The sequence below is a fragment of the Macaca fascicularis genome, chromosome 17, assembly GCF_037993035.2.
Source record: "Macaca fascicularis isolate 582-1 chromosome 17, T2T-MFA8v1.1".
NCBI lineage: Eukaryota > Metazoa > Chordata > Mammalia > Primates > Cercopithecidae > Macaca > Macaca fascicularis.
This window is the reverse complement of record NC_088391.1, coordinates 26817271-26829459: the sequence shown is the minus strand read 5'-3', so window position 1 is coordinate 26829459 and position 12189 is coordinate 26817271.

Here is a 12189-nt window from a genome sequence, read left to right as displayed (position 1 = left end):
ATTCTATTATAAGAATAGTTCTTTAAAGTTTTTTAAATTATACAGAAAAATACAAGGTGAAAGGTAAGTTTTCCACACTCCAGTCTAACTCCCTAGAGGAATGAAAAAGCATTGAGACATTTCCATGTTTTCTTACAGATAATTTTTGTTGGCATATCTGCCTGCACATTCATATAGTCCATATTTTGCAAGTAAAGTTTCAATCTAGATTATGCACTCTACATAAAATGCAAAATTTAAAAAATGCCATTTGATTTCCATCTGACTTCTAATTATTGCATGGTATTCTACATTAGGAGTCATAATTTAGTAGCCAAACCAAATGAGGAATGTTTATGTTGTTTGATATTACAACAGTACAGAAGTTGGAATTGACAGATTCTTAAGAGTGGAATAGATAAGGGAAGTAAGTAGCTTTAATTTTGATGTCCATTTCCATGTTATCTTCCAAAAGCTGAACCATTTTATGCTCGCAGCCATAAATGTATGAGAGCACTGGATACTAGATTTTATTCAACTTGACAAATCTGAATGTTATTACACTTAATATTTCATACGACTGGAAAACAGGCTTTTAATAGTTGTCTGATAGGTGAACTCCTACTCATTTTTATTTATCCCACCTCTACCAACCAAATAATTTATTTAGGCATCAATAATTTTCACTTCTCATATATAAATTGCAAACTCCAGTTAGAATAAAAAGAAATTGTTTTTTAAATTTTATTTTTATTTTTATTTTTTCTTATGACACGGAGTCTCGCTCTGTAGCCTAGGCTGGAGTGCAGTGGCATGATCTCGGCTCACTGCAAGCTCTGCCTCCCAGGTTCACGCCATTCTCCTGTCTCAGACTCCCGAGTAGCTGGGACTACAGGCTCCTGCCACCATGCCCGGCTAATTTTTTGTATTTTAGTAGAGACGGGTTTCACCGTGTTAGCCAGGATGGTCCGATCTCCTGACTTCGTGATCCACCTGCCTCGGCCTCCCAAAGTGTTGGGATTACGGGTGTGAGCCACTGCATCTGGCCAAGAAAATCTTAGAAGTACTAATTAAACACTTGTTATTTGACCATTTGTTTTATTCCCTATATTCACTTCCTTCAGGATATTTCTACAGCTTCTGAAATGGATTTTCTTTTTCCATCTTAAATATGTGACTATTTTAAATTAGCTTACATATTAATTTTTCCCTTAGCTCATCTTTACTGCTTTCTCTGGCATTTAACATTATTTCCTAGGTTTTCAAGGGTAATCTGGAAATGCAATTTCTGCATATGTTGTAGTTAGGGAGGCAGAAAATGAATACTTGAAGAAGAAACCAATATGATTTCAGGTGGAGATAAGTGCTATAAAAATAAGGACAGGGTTTGAGGTTATGTACCTTGGGGGATGTGGGTGAATGAAGCTGGTGCTCAGATATGTAGTGGATGCAAGACCTCCTCGAGGAGGCAACATTTGAGCAGATCCTGAATGATAAGAAGGAATGAGACACATGAAGATAGGAGGGGTTGGGGGGTGAACCAAGCAGAGAGGAGTGTGTGCAGAGGGGTGGGAAGGAGCTTGGGACATTTGAGATCAGCCGGGAGACAGCTTGGCAGGAGCCTAGTGAGCAAGGAGAGGAAGGAAAAGGTAGGGCTACTAAGGGCCTGGCACCCACTGTAAGGAGTTTGGATGTGTCTGGATTGAAGGGATGCCATGGGAAGGTGTTAAGCTGCAAAGTGACATGATGTGGCATGTTTTTAACAGTTCCTTCTGGTGACATGTGCTACCCTGGCTGCTTCCTCTTCTTTCCATCCCACTCAGCCTCAGGAGGCTTCTCCCCGCATAAATATAGCCCCCTATTATACCACTTGACATTGTGAAGTTACCAAAGGTGAGGATTAAACTGCAATGATGGCTTTGCATGTGGTCTTTTATCTCTCCTCCAAGTGCTTCAATTTATTACATCAGAGGTTGTTTAATTATGCCAAGTCATTGAGTAATAGCTGAAGTATTTTGGATAGATCTGTTAAGAGTAGACGTCATTTGGAAACCACCACAGTTGTTTTAGACCACGTCCAAGTACAGAATTGGATTGCTTAACATTAACTGCTGCTTTGACTCTTCAGAGATGTCTGAAATGTTCCATTCCCATGAAACTTTAAAAAGAAAGCAATTTCAAATAAATCTTCCTGTTTTTCCTCTTTCCAATTTTTTACCCTCCTTGTTTAAAAATATTGCCAATAAAAGTCAACTTGAGTGTGAATTATAATTAGAGATACAGTCTCTGAGGTTGCCAAATTATGTTCTTCACAGATCCATTAACATTTCCCCAGTTGTCTGTTGGCTGATGTAGATCCAGTACCTAGAAGGACTTTTGGCTACTTCTCCATTTAGTCTCTGCACATAGGCTGATGTGTATCAAGTTAATTGTGGGCTAATTCTGTAATAGATGCCTCCCAGATGTTAGTCTCCTGAAGCTTGTACTCGGTTCTCTTCTGCACTTGGACTTGTACTTACATCTTTGTCAACTTGCACAATGCATGAATATCTAATCTCTCACAAACAGTGCCTCTCCCCCTGCTGTAAACTCTGGATTAAAAAATACTCTTGCTGACTACATTGAGTTTAGTTCAGGAGTTTTGATTAACAGCAAATATCAAGTCTGGGAGACTTATTTTGAACTAAAATCTGAGAATGTACAACAGAATAGCCCAATCACACAGTGCAAATACAGGAAGAGTTTAGGATTGAGAGCAAAAGGGAGGTGGTAAAGGAAATAGCAGTACTCAGGCTCTAACTCTACTGTCCTTTGCTATGTCTTACGCATTACTTTCTACACAGCAGCAATAAGTGGACCTACAGTTTCAAGGTGATGCTATATGTCTTTCACCTTGTTTTTACTCCAGAAGTTTGGAATCTGAGCTGACATTTCCTAAATCTCAAATGACAAACTCTTCGGTATCATGGGTGGAAAGTTTTTAGCCATCTTTTGCAGCCATAGCCTTTACCGGCGATCTATTGGTGACATGTTGTTCACATACTGCTTTTCAAAGGACAACCACCCTTATCCACCATCCCATTTAAAATTGCAACACTACAGCCACCACTCCATACCATGCTCTTCTTTCATTTTTCTTAGCACTTGTCACACTCAAAGCTACTATGTGACTTATTAATCTAATAAAGATTATTATCTTTATCTTCGCTAGAATGTGAATCATAAGACAGTAGGGACATTTCACTCACATATACTGAGCACTTAGAATAGTGCTTGGCACATAATAGATGCTTAATAAGTATTTGTTGAATGAATAAATGAATGAATGAATGATGTCTCATGACAGGAATAGAACATGACCATCAGCTCTCAAGTTTATTTCTTATTTTGGGCAGCCAATTAATTCAGCTCTTCTAGTCTTCACTTGTGAACATTTTCATGATGTAATATGTAATATATCGACATCTATCATAAGTTTTAACATGAATTCCTTACCAATCATGTACATTTTCATCTTACTCTTGGACTACCAAACCCTGTAAAATTAGCTATTTGTGTGGTAGTCAAGCTAATCTAATATAGTCTGATCCTCATAATTATGTGATATGTTGATGTCTTTTCATTGTGCACCACTTTGTTTTATTTTCATGTGACCATCTCCTCCTCCTTTGGATTTAGCATAGCACTAGGCACTTTGTAGATACCAATTAAGTACATGGTGATTAAAATGCTATAGGAATTTCCATCTTACAATAGCTATTTTCAGAATATAGGTTGTTAATAGTTCTATTATTGACAGCTGTAGCACCCCAGAGTTTCTTCTCACGAAATAGAAATGGCACACTTGCCTGCTGCAGATGCTGCCTCCAGGCTGTTTTCTCTGTCTCTAGTCCTTTCCGCCTCTGCATTATTCTCTACAACTCCATCCAATTCCCTCCTTTAAAGCCCAGATCTGACCAACTCATGCTAACCTCAGAAACTTTCCATCATCCCCAGTGTCTATATAACTAAGCAGAGATTCTTCAGCAACTTATTCAAAGCTCTTTTTAAAAGCCTAAGATTACCTTCATAGCTTTGTAGCTGATCATTTTCATATTCTCAGAAAACCAGGAGAATTATGCTTCCTGCTCTGTATTCTGGGCATTTCTGGTTCTACAACTTGGCTCATGCTGATTCTCTGACCAATTCTTTTCCTTTTTCAAACTTAGCTCCAAGGCAACCTTTTTTAATGAAACTTATTCTAATTGCCCCAATTGGATGTGCTTCTCCTTTCTCTAAATTACCACAACATTTTGTACTTCTAATATACACCCTATTATTTTTACTTATATTTGGTGTGTGAACTTGCATGGTTTCCCTCTTCTATTGGAAGCCACCTGTGGGCAGGGATTGAAGGTAGTGATCACATGCACAGTGGCTGGCGTATGATGTTACATTGCCACACTAATGTGAATGAACGAAGAGCCTTATCCTGAATAATCAAACATTTTTCATCCTTGTATTTGGCCTTATTTCAAAGTTTAAGTAAGTTCAGCTTCCCTGGTTATCATATCAGAGTTGGAGGGATTACTTCATGAGATTGTCTCCTGGAATTTCTAACTTTCATTTAGCATAAAAATCAAAATTAATGTATATGAAAGCCCTTTGAAAATTAAACATAGTTATGCAAATCTAAACTATTTTTATTTTAGAGCTCTAGCACACTGCCTGAAATGTAGTTGACACTTCATAAATCTTTGTTGCATTGCATGAAATGGAAAATTAATTGAATATTTGAGATGTATGATAATATTAAGTTGACTGTCACTATGGGGTCCTTCCTCTGTGCCCTTCTATTGACATGAGGCAGCTTCTGCTGGAATCTCTATCCAGGGTTGGGAGTTTTGACAGGGTGTGTTTGGATGCTCTCCTGTGCCACTCTGCATCTGTGGGCAGAGGCCATCTCTGCCTAAACACTCTCCATTCCCGGTTCTCCTCCACTGCTACTATTGCTGATCTCACAAAAATCTTCTGAATGGATAGTTGATATTTTGTTATTAGAATGATTGGTTTGGCCACTTTGTCATTTAATTATAGGTTACAAGGAGTGCAATTATGCATGAAAACAATTGAAAGGGCAATAAAAGCATCAGTCTCAATTGGCCACATTCCACTATGTAGTCATTCATTTATTCCACAAACGCATATTTGATCACCTAGTATGTCAAGGCTTTCTAATACGTGCTGAAATAAAAGGTGAAAAAGTGTAATTCTGGCTGTGAAAGACTGACAATGCCACTGTCAAGACAGACACATTAAAGTGTTTTATTACAATTCCACAGGGTAAGAGCTTGATAGAGCTGTGAACGAAGTACCGTGGCCACGTTTTGCCTGGGGTTGTCTAGGGATACCCCACAGAGATGGTTGGCATTCGAATTGGGCGCTGAAGGTGGTAACAGGAAGAGATAGAGGGGAATGATATTCCTGGCAATGAGACTTGAATGTGTAGGATCAAGATTTGTGAAAGGGTAATGTGCTTAGGAATGGTGAGATACTATATGTGACTAGAGTCCCTGGTGTGGGGGTAATTACAGGTCTGAAAAGACTTTTAGGTCAGTTTATGGAAGGTGGTTTTATGTTACAGCCCAGGGGTGGAACAGATTCATGCTCCAATTTATTTCCACCTCTGGTTAATGTATAGAGGTTGTACTGAAGTGGGAAGGCTAGGATCAGATGAAACCTTCTTGGAGACTATTTGTAATATTCTAGCTCTGAAATGATGAGGTTCCCACTAAAGCCATGGCCATGGGCATGGAGATGCTGGGCTGGGCTGGATGGGGACATTTCTAAGGATGAATAGCAGGATACAGTGACTGGTTAGATATGGAAGATGAGGTGGTCTGTAAGGAAGAGGGAAGGGAGGCTCTTTGGCTAACAGGGTTAGTAGGCTTCATTAACTGAAACTTGTAGAATTGGAATGAGAGCAGAAATTGGTTTTTATGCATACATTAAGTCTGGAGTGCTTTAGAGATACTGAGTAGAGCTGGAATTCAGGTAAGGAGCAATGGAAGAGGGCAATAATGAGATCATTAAGGCAGGTAAATAAAAGGAGAAGACGACCAAAGATGGAACTCTGAGCTTATCCAACAGTTATGGAGTTAACAGAAACAACCATCACCACAACAAGAAAAAGTGGGATCAGAGAGGTAGGAGGGCAGCCAGGTGCTCTGGCAGCTAAAGAGGTGGAGAGCATTAGGGAGGGGAAGGTGGCCAGCAGTGTTGTTGCTGCCATGAGATCCAGGAGGGTGAAGAGTTCATTGAGGCCTTTGGGTCCGGACATAAGGAGTTCTACGGTGTTCTTAGGTAGGACCTTCACTTTTACAGTGTGAGGGCAGATGATAAAGCAGACTAGAAGACAACGACCAACTGCAGTTTGTTCTTAGGAGACAATTGACAGTAAAAAAACAAACCAGAAGACAAAATGAGAGCAAGGGGAAAAGAGCTATATCTTCATGGAAATTGAGGGAACTAATGTAACTATTGTAACTTGGAATGGAGGAGGTTTAAGTTTACAGGCTGATGGATAGGAAGGAGGAAAGGAATAAGGGGGCAGTGAGATATGAAAATAGGAAGGAGGGCTGAAAAAAATGGAATATGGTTCAGAATAGCGTGGAAGAAGGATGGACCAGTCTCTTAGCAAAAGGAAAAGGACAAGGCCAGGTATGTTTAGAAGGCGAAACAAAAGAAAATAAAAAGGTGGGTTGATAGGATGTATGGCAAGTTTTTTGCATGGTAGAAGGAAAAGTGAAAAGGAGTGAGTTGGCAAGAACATAGAGGGATTGATATGATGAATGATGAGAATATGAAGTGCTGTGATAGGGAATGAGAAAGAGGGGTAAGTGAACCTCTAAGGACTAATGAAAGCTCTGCTAAAGTATGAAGGGGACCTAACTGAGCTGGCAAGGTGAGTCATTATACATTTATGTTGCTAAAGAATGAGGATAAGTTGTGTACTATGTTCTAAGCAATATACTAAGCATTTTACAATAATAATTTAACAAAAACATTTTACTAAATATAACTCCCTATGTGGCATATGTCATTTCTATTTTACATGCGAGGTAACTGAGGCTCAATGATTTATTCATACAGCTAATGAGTGGCAGAGTCAGAATGAGCCACCAGCTGTTTCTGGCTCCACATCTGGGGCGTTTTATATTCATACTATCCTGTCTCCATGGGAGCTGAGCTTGCAGGCTGGAGGCATACTTTAGCTCAAATGCAGAACTACTCAGTCAGAGAGCAAGTCCCATCACTTGTGGATTTTAGCTTCCCTGTATCTAAAACTGACTGGAGGTGTTGGGATTGGGCAGAATGGGAGGTGTCCTAGGTGGTCTCCAAGATCCTCCCTAACTCAAACATTCTGTGATTCTAATCCTACAGCAAATATGCTCAAACGGAGCTTTTGCTTGGAATTACAAAACAAGATACAACAGCCTATGCAGAGTGCCTCTGACGCGTTGTCTTTGTATAGGACAATCTCATTGCTATTGTTTTCAATTCAGACTGAGAATCTAGGCCTGACACAAATATGTTTTTTCTCAGCCACATTTTACCTTTTACCGTGCTTGGGAGGAGACAGGGCTATTACATTTTCTTCTTTTCCACAAACTGCCTATTCTTTGTCCCTGCTTTTTGGCACTTTTGTGATCATGGTAGCTAGAGGATAAGTTTTCTTGACCTTTTACAGACTGCAATCTCATCTCAATCAGAGTTGTCAAGTGGATTGCTGAAAGCCACTATTTAGCCTGATTGGGGAATGGAGCCCTACCTGCCTGGAGACACCTCCTTGCTGAATACTTCCCAATTCTAGTACATTTCCTGCTTGGACACACACTTTGAATCACACAGTCCATCTCTTACTTCTGTGAAGTTGGAACCATTTCTCGGAAAGAAACCCTCTCCAGCAAGTTTAGGGACTAGTATTTATGTAGAAATAACAAACTATAGGGTCAGAAAATCTAGGAGTAAACTAAAAATGCATTTTTGATGGTTACATTCAAATCATCCAGGAGATTACTATCTGTTTTGGGCAAGGTATACAAACAGTTATATCTTTCTTGATATATGCACTATGATTTTATCAGCAATATTTATACTGTTCAGCTAGTCCATCAAAGATGAATCTCACAGGTACTCACAGAGATTAGAGCTCATCTGTGCACAAATCCAGTGCTTATGGGGAAGGATGGGCCTAAAGTCTCAGGTCTCCAGGCATGCGGCCTTTGGCCTTCTATCATTAACAGAACTTGAGAATTTCTAAGTTTGATTTATAACGAAACTCTACCAGATTGCCTTCCATTTAGCACTTACATTACCTGTCTCTAGTTAGTTCTTATTGATAGGCAAAGAACAACTTTTAGCAAAGAACACAGATATCCGGTTTGCACACATTTCCCAAATGCCTGTTTTCTGTGGGTACTGTGCACCACAGGGAATTTTAAAATGAATAAACTGGAGTCACAGTGTGGCAGGGACAGGTACAGATGTAAATAGCTTAAATAGAAGGCAACTCTCCTTTTTGTATTTTTTCAGAAATTATTTTAGGATTTCTTTAAAAAAATAGATTTAGGGCATGTAAGTGCAGTTTTGTTAATGGATATATTGCTTAGTGGTGAAGTCTGGGCTTTTGTTATAGCCATCACCTGAATAGTGTACTTGGACCCATTAAGTAATTTCTCATCCCTAATCCCCCTCCTGCACTTCCTAGACTCTAACGTCTATTCTACTCTCTATGTGCGTGTGTACACATTATTTAGCTCTCACTTGTAAATGAGAACATGTGGTACTTGGCTTTCTGTTTGAGTTATTTCACTTAAGATAATGGCCTTCAGTTTCATTCATGTTGCTGCAAAAGACATGATTTCATTCTGCTTTATGATGGAACATTATTCCATGGTGTATATATACCACATCTTTCTCTCTCTTTTTTTGAGATGGAGTCTCATTCTGTCACCCAGACTGGAGTGCAGTGGCATAATCTCGGCTCACTGCAACCTCTGCCTCCTGGGTTCAAGCAATTCTCAGGCCTCAGCCTCCCGAGTAGCTGGGACGACAGGCATGCACCACCATGCCCAGCTACTTTTTTGTATTTTCAGTAGAGACAGGGTTTCACCGTGTTGGCAAGGCTGGTCTCGAACTCCCGACCTCAGGTGATCCACCTCAGCCTTCCAAAGTGCTGGGATTACAGGCATGAGCCACCGCACTCAGTCTACCACATCTTCTTTATCCAGTATTTCATTGATAGACACTTAGATTGATTCCATATCCTTGCTATTATAATTTGCTCTTTGATACACATACAAGTGCAGGTATCTTTTTAATTTAATGATGTATTAGGGTTCTCTAGAAGGATAGAACTGATGGAATATATATAGAGAGATAATATATAATGGACTACATATGTATGTAGGTAGGTAGGTAGGTTGGTAGGCAGGCAGGCAGGCTGGGAAGCTAGGCTGGTCTCTCTTCACATTTTTCTGCCTACTTATATTCTAGCTGTGCTGGCAGCTGATTAGATTGTGCCCACCCAGATTAAGGGTGGGTCTGCCTTTCCCAGCCCACTGACTCAAATGTTAATCTCCTTTAGCAACACCCTCACAGACACACCCAGGATCAATACTTTATATCCTTCAATCCAATCAAGTTGACAGTCAGTACTAACAATTATAAATGATTTCATTTCTTTGAGTATCTAGATACCCAGTACCAGGCTGCTGGATCGAATGGTAGTTCTATTTTTAATTCTTTGAGAAATCTGCATAGTGTTTTCCACAGAGGTTATATTTACGTTCCCATCAACAGTGTATATGAATTTCCTTTTCTCTGCATCCTCACCAATATCTGTTGTTGTTTTTTCTTTTTAATAATAGCCATTCTGACTGATATAAGTTATATCTCACTGGTTTTAATTTGCATTTCTCAGATGATTAGTGATGTTGAACATTTTTTCATGTTGGTCATTTGTGTTCTTTTGGAAAATGTGTGTTCATGTCCTTTGTCCACTTTTTAATGGGGTTTACATTACAAAGTAACACTAATAAGTGCTGTAATTAGGATGTTGAGAAAATACTGGAGTGTAAGAGATTAATGCTTCTAAAACACAAAAGACTTTCCCCTCATCTTGTTTTCTCCTAGAAATTTTCTTAGAGTAACATTCTTGGTCTCTTTCCCCACCATGTGAGCAGGAGTAATGTATTAGTCTGGTGGCTTTGGAAAAGGAGCTCAGCTCAGGCTTGCTTTCTTCAATGTTTTAAAGTTAGTGGTAGAAACCCACAGAAGCAAAGGCTGTGTCAGTTCGTGTCTCCCTGGGCTTGAGTGGGAAGCTTAGTTCTGAGCTTCATCTTAGGCCTCTTGGACTGTAACCCATAAGCCTTTCTTTTCAACAACGATAATAGATTAATGATAATAAAAGGGATTAGTCTCTATCTGCCTGATTTCTCCGAAACTTCTACTGTATCCTAAACTCAGGTTTTGAGGGAAGGAGCAGTTTTTTAATAACTCCCCAAAACCCCAAAGAGGACATTCCAGGAAGAAGAAGTTATGTTGTTAGAGATGAGAGTGAGGGGTATAAAAATGCATAGAAACACTTTCATCTTGAAACAAGCATTTTAATTGTAGGGAATATGCTAAGTTACTTCTCATTTTATTGATCCGTTACATGGAAAATTCTATACTATGTTGTCAGCGTTTTGCTGATACCATATTGTATAATGAACAATTCAAAAATGCAATCACTTATGACAACAAATATTCATTACTTATAAGTCTGAGAATTGGCCAAGGCTCTGCTGGGCTTCACCATGCTTGGCATGTCTTCTCACTCCAGGTTGAGTTACTGTCATGGTGGATGGCAGGAATGCAAACGGAACAAACTGAAACTTGTAATACCTCTCACAGTCATTGCTCCGATCTGGCATACTGTCATCTCTATGCACATTCAATCAGTTAAAGAAACTCACATGACTAAGCCCAAAGCCAATGGGGCAAGGAAGTGTGATTCACCCACAGTGAATTGTGGCAAGGATGGGACTGCGATACAGTCTCCCACATATGCCATTGGCTTTCATTTAGCTTCTCATATATAATATCTTTAGCTGCTTTTTATGCTATTTGCATTATCTAGCTTATTTAATCTGTCTTTGATAAAACTCTGAAGATTTTCACATTTTTGGGGGTTTATTTTCCTGTTGTAAAGAACTATTAAGCACTCTTCTATGTGAATGTCTAGACTACTTTTGTGAGTTATTTTAATATTTTATTCATGAAACCTTGGGGAATCCAGTGAGGCTGGACTTTCTTTACTACCAGAAAATATTTTATTAACTGTTGATGGGAGTGTAAATTCAACCATTGTGGAAAATAGTGTGGTGATTCCTCAAAGACCTAAAGACAGAAATACCATTTGACCCAGCAATCCCATTACTGTGTATATATCCAAAGAAATATAAATCATTCTAAGACAGAGGCACGTGTGTGTTTATTGCAGCACTATTCACAATAGTAAAGACAGGGAATCAACCTAAATACCCATCAACGATAGACTGGATAAAGAAAATGTGGTACCTATACATCATGGAATACTGTGCAGCCATAAAAAGGAATTAGATCATATCCTTTGCAGGGACATGGATGAAGCTGGAGGCCATTATCCTTGGCAAACTAACACAGGAACAGAAAACTGAATACTGCATGTTTTCACTTACAAGTGGGAGCTAAGTGATAACACACGGATATATAGAAAGAAACCACACGCTGGGGCCTTTTGGAGGTTGGGAGTTGGGAGGAGGGAGAGGATCAGGAAAAATAACTAATGGGTACTAGGCTTAATGCTCAGGTGATGAAATCTGTACAACAAACCTCCATGACACATGTTTAACTATGTAACCTGTACATGTACCCCTGAACTTAAAAAAAAAATTAAATGAACCAGGTTCCTTATAACTGTTTCATCTGTGATAGGCAGACTCCAGGGTGCCTCCTTGACCCCTGCCTCCTGGTACCCCCACTATTGTGGTCCTCTTGCTTTGAAAGTGAGCAGGACCTGTGACTTGCATCTAATCAACAGAATATGAGAAGAGTGATGGGATGTATGTGATTAGGAAACTGAGGTCCTCAGTTCAACAGCTCACAAGAAATTGATGCTGCCAACCACCATGTGGCCTCGAAATG